Source organism: Triticum urartu, chromosome 5 (genome assembly GCF_003073215.2).
Source record: "Triticum urartu cultivar G1812 chromosome 5, Tu2.1, whole genome shotgun sequence".
NCBI lineage: Eukaryota > Viridiplantae > Streptophyta > Magnoliopsida > Poales > Poaceae > Triticum > Triticum urartu.
Genome location: NC_053026.1, coordinates 259,000,528 through 259,011,995, shown reverse-complemented (window position 1 = coordinate 259,011,995; position 11,468 = coordinate 259,000,528). Strand labels below are relative to the sequence as shown.

Below are 11,468 nucleotides of genomic sequence, written 5' to 3'. Positions count from 1 at the left end.
ATACTCATATAGCCTGTACCTTGTGGTGAAGGCGGTCTTAGGTATATCCTGTTCTCGGATCTTCAACTGGTGGTATCCTGAATGCAGATCGATCTTGGAGGATACCTTAGCTCCTCGCAGCTGGTCAAACAGATCATTGATCATCGGCAGTGAGTACTTGTTCTTGATCGTCACTTTATTCAATGCACGATAATCAACAACCATTCTTAATGATCCATCACTACAAAAAAATACACTTCCATGATGATACGTGTTTGTCACAGTAGGTCACGTTTTCTGTCATGCATGTACATCCATGACCAATTTATGACAGAATCAAGATAGCCATACCTGTGCTGTCGTAGAAGTGTTCCATGACATTACCAAAATTATCATCACGGAAGTGTCCACTTCCATGTCGATAAATCGGGCGTCACAGAAGTGTTTTCGTCAAGGCTGACCGACACGTGGCATCCACCGTAACAGAACGCCGTTAAGCTATCAGGTCCGGTTTCGGATCCGATAACCCGTTAACAGCCCCGACCAATGGGGATTTTCCACGTGTAAAATTATCATTGGTTGGAGGGAACACGTGTCGGCTCGCCATTGGGACAGATGTCATCCACTCATTGGACCCAAAGCGCCTATGATATGTCGACACGTGGCACGACCCAATAGAGGCCCATTCCTGTGAAAAGGCTGGCCCGTTTGACTTGATCAAAAGGTGGCGGGCTGGCCCACGGCAAGCCTGTTAACGGCCTGTTCGCATATAGCCCATTTACAGCCTGCTAACCTAGTGCCCGTTTATGACCTATCCAAATTAGGCCTAGTAGCATCATCTGGGCCGTCTAATATAATTCCAGCCTGTTTTAACTTCCAACCCATATATGGCCCATGACGTCTTTCGGCCCATATGAGGCCCTTAGTAACCCTCGGCCCATTAACGGCCCGTGGTAAAACTGGCCCGTAATGAACAGTGTATCACTTTATACCCATTAATGGCCCATTATACCGTTGGGCCGTTTCCAGCCCATGTTATCTTTCGGCCTTCTTAGGGCCCATTTATTCTTGGGCTCATTTCCAGCATTCGTTTACTTACGGCCCGTTACAGGCGTTTTCTGCTTGTGGGTCAAATTCAGCCTGTGGATACAGTCGGCCCGTTTGTGGCCCATTAATCTGTTGGGCCATTTTAATAGCATCATCAAATACGACCGATTAACGACCCGTTATAGTCAGCCCATAAAACATACGATTTCCACTCTAGACCGTTTACGGCCCCCTATATGGCCCGTACAAGGCCCATAGATGAGACGACCCATAGAAGGCCCATTGACCCGACGGCCCACAGAAGGCCCATTAATCCGACGGCCCATAGAAGGCCCATGTATCTGCTGGCCCATGGAAGGCCCATGGATCCGACAGCCAATAGAAGGCCCATGGATCCGACAGCCCATAGAAGGCCCACGAATCTGACGACCGTAGATGGCCAGAGATCGTCCGTCTCGTAGATGGCCCATGGAACGTACGGCCTGTGGAGGGCCATGGTCACTACAACATTTGGGCGAGTTGTCCCCCGTTTAAACGATATAGCATATTCAAAGAATTATCCTACTCTATACTATCACCTCTAAAAACCATACACTATACAATCACTAGTAGAAAAACGACGTTTAGTACCGGTTCATAAGGACCTTTAGTACCGGTTCTGGAACCGGTACTAAAGGGTGGGCACTAAAGGTCCCCCCCCTTTAGTCCCGGTTCAGCACAAACCGGGACCAAAGGCCCACCACGTGGCACGAAGTGCGCTGTGGTCTTGGGGAACTTTAGTCCCGGTTGGTGATTTTTTATTTTTTTTTAAATAAAGCAAAAACAGCCCGCCTACTAGGCCGGCACGGCCTGCATACGACTAGAAACCCAACCTCTAGTTGGGCCAGGATGCAGGCCCGTACGGCCCAGTAGACCCCACATGGCAGAAGACTTGCAATAGGCCCACAAAGGCCTGCTTAGAAAGGGTTTGATGGTGTCGAGCTGGCCCTTTGACCTTTAGTGGGAGGTATTTGATGGCATGGAGGTCGTCTCCACGGGCCATGTGGATGTGGAGAATAAAGTCCTCAATCCATACTGCGGGATCGGTTGTTCCGTCGTATGATTCAATATTGACGGGCTTGAACCCCTCGAGGAATTTGTGATCCAGCACCTCATCTGTGAAGCAGAGAGGGTGTGCGGCGCCTCTATTTCGGGGCGTGTCACGGCGCACCTCCGATGAAGTCCGTCTGCGGTTATTGGCTCGGTTGTGACTAGGTTTGTCACGTCCGAATAGGTAGCCATCATCCCAAGTCGGGAAGCGTCCTCACGATCTGTAGATTGATCTGGTGTGTCCTGCTCTACTGTCCAGCTCCTACTGAAGGTCGTATGTATGGTCCCGAGCTGTTCTGTCCCTGTTTTTGCAAGGTGGTGGGGCGGGTTGTTGTTCGACTTGAGTTTCCATTTTATCCCGACCGCGGGGTGGCCGGTCCGCCGCACTATCCCAACCACGTGGTGGTCGGTCCGCATTGCGTGAGGGAAGTATGGGATATGGTGCCTCCTCGTCGAACTGAGGTAGCAGTCTGCACTTTGGGTAACTTTTGGCTGGGCGCTCGAGGCCGTATTCCTCGGCTGCCAGGACATCAGTCCACCTGTCAATGAGCAGGTCTTGATCAGCTTGGAGCTGCTGCTGCTTCTTCTTCAGGCTTCTTGCATTGGCTATTAGCTGGCGCTTGAAGCGCTCCTGTTCAAGGGGTGCCTCAGGCACGATGAAGTCCTCATTGCCGAGGCTCTCATCATCCTCGGAAACTAGACGATAACTATCATTGTCTGGGTCATTAGGCATGGCCTGTTTATCAGGGTTATCTTGCCTGTTGTCTTGTTCCTCCTGTTCGGATGCAGCCCCGACAGGGTCTTCATTGTTTTCTCCGGTGCCAGTGTTTCCATCATTTGTGCGATGAGGCTTAGAGCGGTGTTTAGGGTGCCGACGCTTGGACTGTGTCTCAGAAGGTTTATTCACAACTGGATCTCCTTTGTCATCATTGCTAGCGTTTTTAGGTGTCTCGACCATGTACACATCGTACGAAGAGGTGGCCGTCCAACATCCAGTAAACTGCGGGTCTTGGCCTTGCTCCATGTTGGCATCTCGTCCATACCGTCGGTGTCTTTGGAGCCGTAATCAAGCACGTCGGTTAAGTCATCGACAGTGGCTATGAAGTGGGTGGCGGGTGGGAAGCGAAATTTCCCATCATCAGCCTCTGGCTCGAACTGAACATAGTTCGACTGTGAGTCCTTCTCCAAGGACAAGTTTTCTAAAGAGTTTAGCATATCATCCAAAGGTGAGTGCTGGAAGATGTCTGCAGCGCTAAATTTGAGAATTGATAACTAATCCAGCTCGGTGTCCGCAGGCATACCTGGTCCGGGACTTCTAGCCGGAGACGAGTCCGGAGTTCCATTGACGCAAATATTGCGGGGTGCCGGGACCGTGTGCGGCTCCAATGTCGCGGACTCTAAGGCCTCGGATGGCATGATCTACTCTGGTCCTAAGGCCGTTGCAGCAACAGGGGCCATCTCCTGGATGTGATCCGATGACAGATTTAAGCCATGTTCATCGGGGTGAGGGGGAGCGATCGCTGCGGTTTCAAATCCATTGAAGATCAAGTCTCCACGGATATCCGCAATGTAGTTCAAGCTTCCAAATCTGACCTGGTGGCCAGAGGCGTAACTATCGATCTGCTCCAGATGGCCAAGCGAATTGGCCCGCAGTACGAAGCCGCCGAACACGAAAATCTGTCCGGGGAGGAAGGTTTCTCCTTGGACAGTGTCACTATAGACAATTGAAGGGGCCATCGAACCTTTCATTGATGGCATAGTGGAACTCTCAATGAAAGCACCAATGTCGGTGTCAAAACTATGCGTCTAGGATCGATGGTTACAGGAGACAGGGGACACGATGTTTACCCAGGTTCGGGCCCTCTCTATGGAGGTAATACCCTACGTCCTGCTTGATTGATCTTGATGAATATGGGTGTTACAAGAGTTGATCTACCACGAGATCGTAATGGCTAAACCCTAGAAGTCTAACATGTATGACTATGGTAACGAACGTGTCCTTTGCGGACTAACCCCTCAAGTTTATATAGACACCGGGGGGTCTAGGGTTTACATAGAGTCGGCTACATAAGAAGGAATCTTCATAGTCGGTCGCCAAGCTTGCCTTCCACGCCAAGGAGAGTCCAATCCGGACACATTTACAGTCTTCAGCCTTCATGTCTTCACAGCCCATCAGTCCGGCCCATGGATAACAGGCCGGACGCCCGAGGACCCCTTAGTCCAGGACTCCCTCATCGGGAAGTACCGATCCTTCGCGTAATGCGGAAGAAATCTCCAACGATTTGCAACCTCCGAAGAGCTGACCGGCTCTCGCCGCATCATGATAGTCAGTTTTCGGCTTTCTCTACTGAGGTGCTCCTTTGGATAAACCAAGGCACAATCGCAGTAGTTCTCCCTTTACTACCTTAGCCAATATAGCGGAACGTAAGGTAGCAAGCACACAGGAGCCGGGCAACCCAACTATTGACCAAAGACATGATTCGGAGCCAATGCATATAGTGCTAAATTCGGGGTGCCGAACTATACCATAAAAATGTTCGGACTTTTTGTTGCCGTAGTGTGGGGTGCTATGAAGCCCCTATCAAACATCAAATGTACCGAAGTGTACGGGTGCTACCTGATAGGGTTACCGACAGGGGAGAAGAAGAGAAAAAGAAAGAAAAAAAAAGAAAGAAAACAGAAAGGGTGCAAAGGTGATAAGCTGGGGCCCTAAAGCTCTAGCCGTGAACTGTTTTCATTGTAATTTGATTAATACGTCGAAACGCATTGATACAAGTAGTGCGATAAGCAACAGGCTATTTAACATGCTAAAAACCAAGGGAGAGCTGCATGTGGGTCCTGAAAAACAGGTAGAGTGATTGTTAACGAAACCACCTTGAAAATCCCCCATACGTCTGCGTTCCTCGCCGTCTTGGTGTGTTTATCCTTCAAGAGAACTGGTGATCAGGCCATCAGATGGGGCCTGTGGGATTGAAACCTGAAAAGGGAACGAATAATAGTGAAAGTATGTGTGCATCCGGTGTCGATTGAGCCGTACTGTGCATCACAAACTAGCTATGCCTCCGTCGATGCCCATGGAATTTTGAGTGCGTAGTTATGTACGCGTGGTGCGAATGCCATTACTTGGCTAGGACTGAGACGGAGGCCGAATTGCTAGTCTAGATCTTGACGAGCTGAGCTGTCCTACTGGAGGGTAGTTCGGACCCTCTTGACGGTGTCCATGGGCTCGACAGTCGAATTAAGGTTCTGCTTGAGAAAGCCGCTCTGTACTTCTGCTGCTAAGGCAGCTGTGTGCTCCTTTGTATGGAGGGAGCGTTCCGTATTTTTATTGACTATTATGATGCCACGTGGACCGGGCATCTTGAGCTTGAGATAAGCACTAGTAAGATGCCCGTTCTATGCTACGGGGTCACAATTGATAAGTGAAACATTGTTTGCTTAAACATTCCTACGGAACAATAAAAATTGTTCCTAGACAGTGATCAAACAATGTTATATTGTTCATAGGCGCACATCAAGCATAATTAAACATGTGATTTCAGACCCCTTCGGCTTCGTCCAAGCCAACCATTTTCTTCCCCATCTTCACCTGTAGGAAGGTTTTTTCTTCTTCCTACCCGGCTTTCTCATTACTCACTTTAAATAGAAAATCCGACCACACACATTTAGTAATTGCGGCAATAATGACCACCTTTATCTCTAAATACAAGAGAACTCACATGAAAGAAGAGAACACAAATATAAACACTTTATTTATAACTTGCATACATAAGAGAGTATATAAAATTCATAGTGTTGCATGTACATGAATAATTGGCACTACAATATAGAAAGCATCATGAACGCTTCTCGTCGGAAGTTTATTCATAGAATGTAAATATCTAAAACATGCAAGACCTGAGCTCCAAAACAAATTTTGCTTAAACGCAAAGGAAAAGCTGTTGATTCCATTGATAGGGAGAGTAAATATTGTATACATCAAACAATCACTACTTCATACATAACAGTCTTTATTGTTCACTGTATTACAATGAATGTTAGCATATGAACGTTACTTTCTCTATCTCTACTCTTCTCTTATAAAAAAACCAAGTTGGTGATGATGGTGTAAAGTAAACTATGACAATTTTACAAAAGGATACCCGCACCTCTCTCGCCTCCTCACCTTATCTCTCATCTTTCTCGAGATATCATTTTTTCGATGAAATATTCTTAAAACCAATCATCTCATGAAGCATATAAGCCTCCACACGTGAAACACGCCATCAAGAACTTCACGTCATGGAAAATCAACACTGTACTTAATCAATTGTTATTAAGCTTAAATGTACAAGAACAGGACAGAAGTAACAAGATATCCCCCCTACCACAAAACAGAGTATCTCCACTATAAAAAGCAAAGTATTTAACTTAGCTACATAACAGCTTTTGAAGCATAGAAAATCAGTCTCGCTTTACGCCCTCTCAGTGCACCGCACACCTCCAGTCCACTCACCTCTGCCAATGGGGTGTGATCTCTTTGATTTTTCACCTCTTGCAAGCACTGCTTAATAACAAAATTATCAATAACCATGTTTTAAAGTCTCAAACATAGTCACATATATATTGGTATATACAACAAAAATATAGGCATGATTTCCCCCTTTATTTGATATGTGTCTTGGATTATGTTAGGTATTACAAAAAAATGCTCAACGTATAGCAAGGCACTAGAGACAATGCTGCTGGAGGGCATTCATTGTGTGAGTATATATACTAATTATTTGAACAAAACTTTCACCCTCTTACACTATATAAAGCAAGATTTGACTGTATCAAGATGAAAACCAAAGCCACTGCCTGGTACTTGAGGAAAACATAAAAAATAGTATATATTTTCCAGCCAGGAACTCTGTGCTTGATCTAGATCTTCTGGCTATTTTTAGCATAATATTTCAGTCATCATAAATTTGTTTCTATACTGATGCTTATTATAATTAACTTCCTTGGTGATAAACACCTTCTTTACAACACTAATAGGCATAGAAGATCAAGCATATCACTTTAGGCTAGTTCTGTATGATGCAAGGTGCTGGAATGTTTACAGGATATGCAAGCAGATGTTTGAAATCCAACAACACTAATATGCTCCATTTGGTCAGTTTGAAATCCAACAGGATATGCAAGTAGATGTTTTTACCAAGCAGTAAGGTACATGATACAAACTTTTTGTTTTCCTTTAGCACTTTGTTGGCACGAGGGCTGTAACATTTGGGGCATAGACCCACTGCTTTCTTGACCCTACAGTTCTTCAGCATCACTCCTAAATCCAAGGGTTTCTCCAGGAAACTCCTAAGCTTATCAAATATCTTTTGGACCTGCCATGTAAATCATTTTTTTCTAGAAATTTTAGTGATTTGGTGAGAACAAAAATACAAGTGTAGTTGGAGGTGATACTGAGTATATATGTGCATATGCGTGACAAAGTAACGTGATTTTATATAAAGGGAAATATAACAAATCTAGCTTGGGAATTTCTGTCTGAATAACTCCATTAAAACAAGCTGATCCACCTAGAACTAAGATGCAGATCTTTTAATAGCAAACAGACCAACCTAGAGTTCGAAATACCCAACAATCAATATGCATTAATAATAAAATGACAAAATTACATGTTACAGAACCACTACAACTCCCCGTGATGATGTTCAACTTCACCAAAAAAGTGTCGTCATCGTCTAATAGTAGTATATGTCGATACTCATCTATTGTGACCATTAGTAAATTTTTGGGCACTAAAAATCTTCATTAACAGAAAATTATGGCCAACATGATATTGAAGTTAATTCCTCTAACAGTAACTATGGCATGTCTTCTTGTTCATAGCCATTCCAGAAGAAGAATCCAAAAATGGAATTGAACCAAATATTGCTACAGTGGTGACCGGCTGACTGCTGTGGAACCAATAGCTAATGTTGAAAAGAAAAAGAAAAACAATACACCTTGGAATATATTTATTGAACATAGGAGACAAGAGAGTTTCCCTACAAACACATGTCTGCAATTGCACAAATAAGGATTTCCTAAAACACAACATACCTTGGTCCTTGGCGAACCAGATCAAAAGGCGAAGAGCGTGACCAGAGCGTGTTGAGCGTGTTGCTTCTTTGGATGTGGTTTGAGCAGCATGAGTCCCATTTGCCTGCTCACTTGATTTATAATGGGCTGCAAGAGTGGTTTCTAGACAGTTCGACATAGGCGCGCGGATTTGGATCATAGAAAAATTGAATTTGGTAGGCAACGAGGGTGGGCACAGTGAGGTTTTGAAAGGACAAGCGGTAGCCGGGCACAGCACCATAACTGGCCGTGAGCGCGCCGGCACGAAAGGGGAAACAGTAGTAGGTGGCAACTAACAAGGTTAGGACTTGTTCTTCTTCGAGGGCCATGAAAGCAGCAACTGACACCGAAACAAATCTTTAGGCTATTAATCTTTTTGAAGTAGCAGTGTAGTAGAGAAATGTTCCGGACATTAGAAGTTCCTGATTTCTGCAACAAGGTCAAAGGCAATGATTCAGAGTTTGGACTTGCTCAAAATGGGGAACGCTTTCTTTCGCAAAAGAAATGGAGGAACACTTCACAATTAGAATAGCTTATCTTATAATTATAACCGAAGTATGCCTCAAGAAAAAAATTGAATAGGACGTAACAAACAACGTAGCAAACATAGGTATGCAAATGGTCCAGATTTCCTGGATTTTGAAAAGCCAAATAGAAGTATATGGGTAAACTTATTGGATTTAATTATTGATTCCCTCAAAAATTCTGTTAAGTAGAAGTAGCAAGGCTGAAGCATCTAGTTAGCATTGCATCTTATGGAATTACTAAAACTTATGGCCTAATATTTAATTGTAGACATTGTCAGTTTATCACCACTGGGAATTACAGTAGACAACTTTGAGACCTTGCATTGAGGGTACTCGCGAGATCGGAAACTTGCCTATTCTTGTCCAAACATCCACATTTGGAGTGCCCAGCAACCTATAGAATTAAAAAATTAAGGTAGTCCATCAACATCTAATGCAATGACATGCATCTTCCAGTTTTGTCGTCGACTTCTTTAAAACAAAATTAGGGCCTATGTGATATCAAAATCAATTCCTCTACTGCATTCTTATTCATAGTTTCATTCACCGCTTGTAATTCCTCATTAATAAAGTAATAATTAAGTTTCATTCATTTTAGAATAAGAATGTGGATAAGTAATTTTGAAACCAAACATTCCACATCTCTGCAATTGCACAAGTAAGGATTGCCTAACCAGATGAACATGACTTGACGAGAGATAGACGAGCTTTTACTCTTCCATCAACACACCATACCTAATACCTTGGTCCTTGATTAAGTAGATCAGAAGGCAAAGCGGCTCTAAAGATGTGAGAGCATGTGACACACTTCTTGGGATGTAATTCGAGCAGAGTAAGTCCCATCTAATTTGAGAGGCGCCATGGGTGGGCACAATGAGCTGTGGGAAGGGTAGGCAGTAGCCAAGCAGAGCACCTGCATGTCAACCATCACAATAGAATATGCCATGGAGTGCATCTGTGGGGAGGGGAAATCAGCAGACGGTGGCAGCACAGTCGCCGAGGATGAGCAAGGCGCATCCACCGTAACTGTGGAGGTTAGCGTCGGAGGAGATGAGGGAGAGGGTGGAGGAGATGAGGGAGAGGTGTGGGGTGTGGTGGTGAGCCTGCTGTAGCAAGAAAGGGAGGAGGAACGAGGGGTGTTGGAGCCATGGACGCAACCGACGGCATACATGCGAGGGGTGCCATCGCGGGAGTTGGGGTGTGAAGGGGATGGCGAGGAGGACGGGGTGATGGTGATAGTAGGCGGAGGGACTTCGGCCGGCAGCCGCAGAGGAGGCAGGAGAGTCGTCGGTGGATAGCAACAATGGCGTGCTTGCCGAGGTCGGCCTCGGAGCAGACGGGTAAGGGGAGGAGGAGACGGCGAGCAGGAGGTGCTCGTGGTGGTGGTGGGTGGTGGGACGAGAGGTGCTGGGGTGGATGGCGCCGGCATCGGCCACCATGACAGATCCCCAATCTTGTCGGTCGATGGTTCTTACAGCAACTATTTCCTTGGATGGTCAGGTCTTAGGTGAGTTGTGGAATAGACTGGATTGTTCTGGAGAGTTGGGGTTAGCTGCAAATGGGTGACGGAGCAGTGGGGGTCTTTTTGCAAAATTTTCACAGAGTGCTTCACGTGCGTTAGATGCAGATCCGATGACTGTAATTGAAGGATGGCAGGCACACCATCATCACCAATTCAGCTTTTTATAGGAGTAGAGATAGTGTGGCATTGCGTTGAATCGGGCGAATGCAGTCCGTCCGAGCATTGCGTGATAGCTGCTGCGAAAGGGGACTACGTCGAAGATTAACTCCTCGCTTCGGAAATTGTTTGGATATCCGAAGACAACCTCGAGCGTGATTTAGCCCGTACAGCGGGCCTCTACACCTGGTATGACTCCTTTGAAGGTAGTCTTTGTGGGTTTGATCCGTGATGGATTAATGCCCATTTTGCATACCGTGTCCTGATAGAGCAGATTGAGGCTACTACCCCCGTCCATAAGGACGCGCATCAGGTGAAATCCGTCAATGATAGGGTCAAGGACTAGCGCGGCTGAGCCACCATGATGGATACTAGTCGGATGACCCCGACGATCAAAGGTGATCGGGAATGACGATCATGGGTTGAATTTTGGGGCGACTGGCTCTGTCGCATAGACGTCCCTTAGTGCGCGCTTGCACTCCCTTTTGGGGATGTGTGTAGCATATATCATGTTCACTGTTTTGACTTGAGGGGGGAACTTCTTTTATCCCCCTGTGTTCGGTTGCTGGGACTCCTTGTCGTCGTCCTCGCTTTGTGATCCCTTTTCCTTGTTCTCGGCGTTTAATTTGCCGGCCTGTTTGAAAACCCAACAATCTCTGTTGGTATGATTGGTTGGTTTGTCTAGGGTGCCATGTATCTGGCACGGGCGATCGAGTATGCGGTCCAGGCTGGATGGTCCCTGATTGTTTCTTTTGTATGGTTTATTCCGCTAGCTAGACTTGGAGCCGCTGAATCCGGCGTTGACTGTAGTGTCGTCGGAATTATCACCATTGCTTCAGCGTTTGTGTCTGTTACATCGGAGCTTGCCATTGCTGCTTTTGACCTCGGAAGGGCCTGCCTCGCTGGCTATGTTTTTGCTACGAGCCAGCCAACTATCCTCACCCGCGCAAAAGCGGGTCATGAGTGCCGTAAGGGCTGCCATAGATTTTGGCTTTTCTTGGCCGAGGTGGCGGGCGAGCCATTCCTCGCGGATGCTATGTTTAAATGCCGCT

General features: G+C 46.1%; 1 long non-coding RNA gene across 1 annotated transcript; it reads right to left on the bottom strand.

Moving 5' to 3' along the window:
* Nucleotides 1-7,406: 7,406 nt before the first annotated feature.
* Nucleotides 7,407-8,247, bottom strand: LOC125555870. Its single transcript, XR_007304926.1, has 2 exons — nt 8,194-8,247; nt 7,407-7,472 (listed from the first exon to the last, which is right to left on the bottom strand). It is a non-coding gene; the product is annotated as an uncharacterized LOC125555870 (long non-coding RNA).
* Between the last annotated feature and the right edge of the window lie 3,221 nt (nt 8,248-11,468).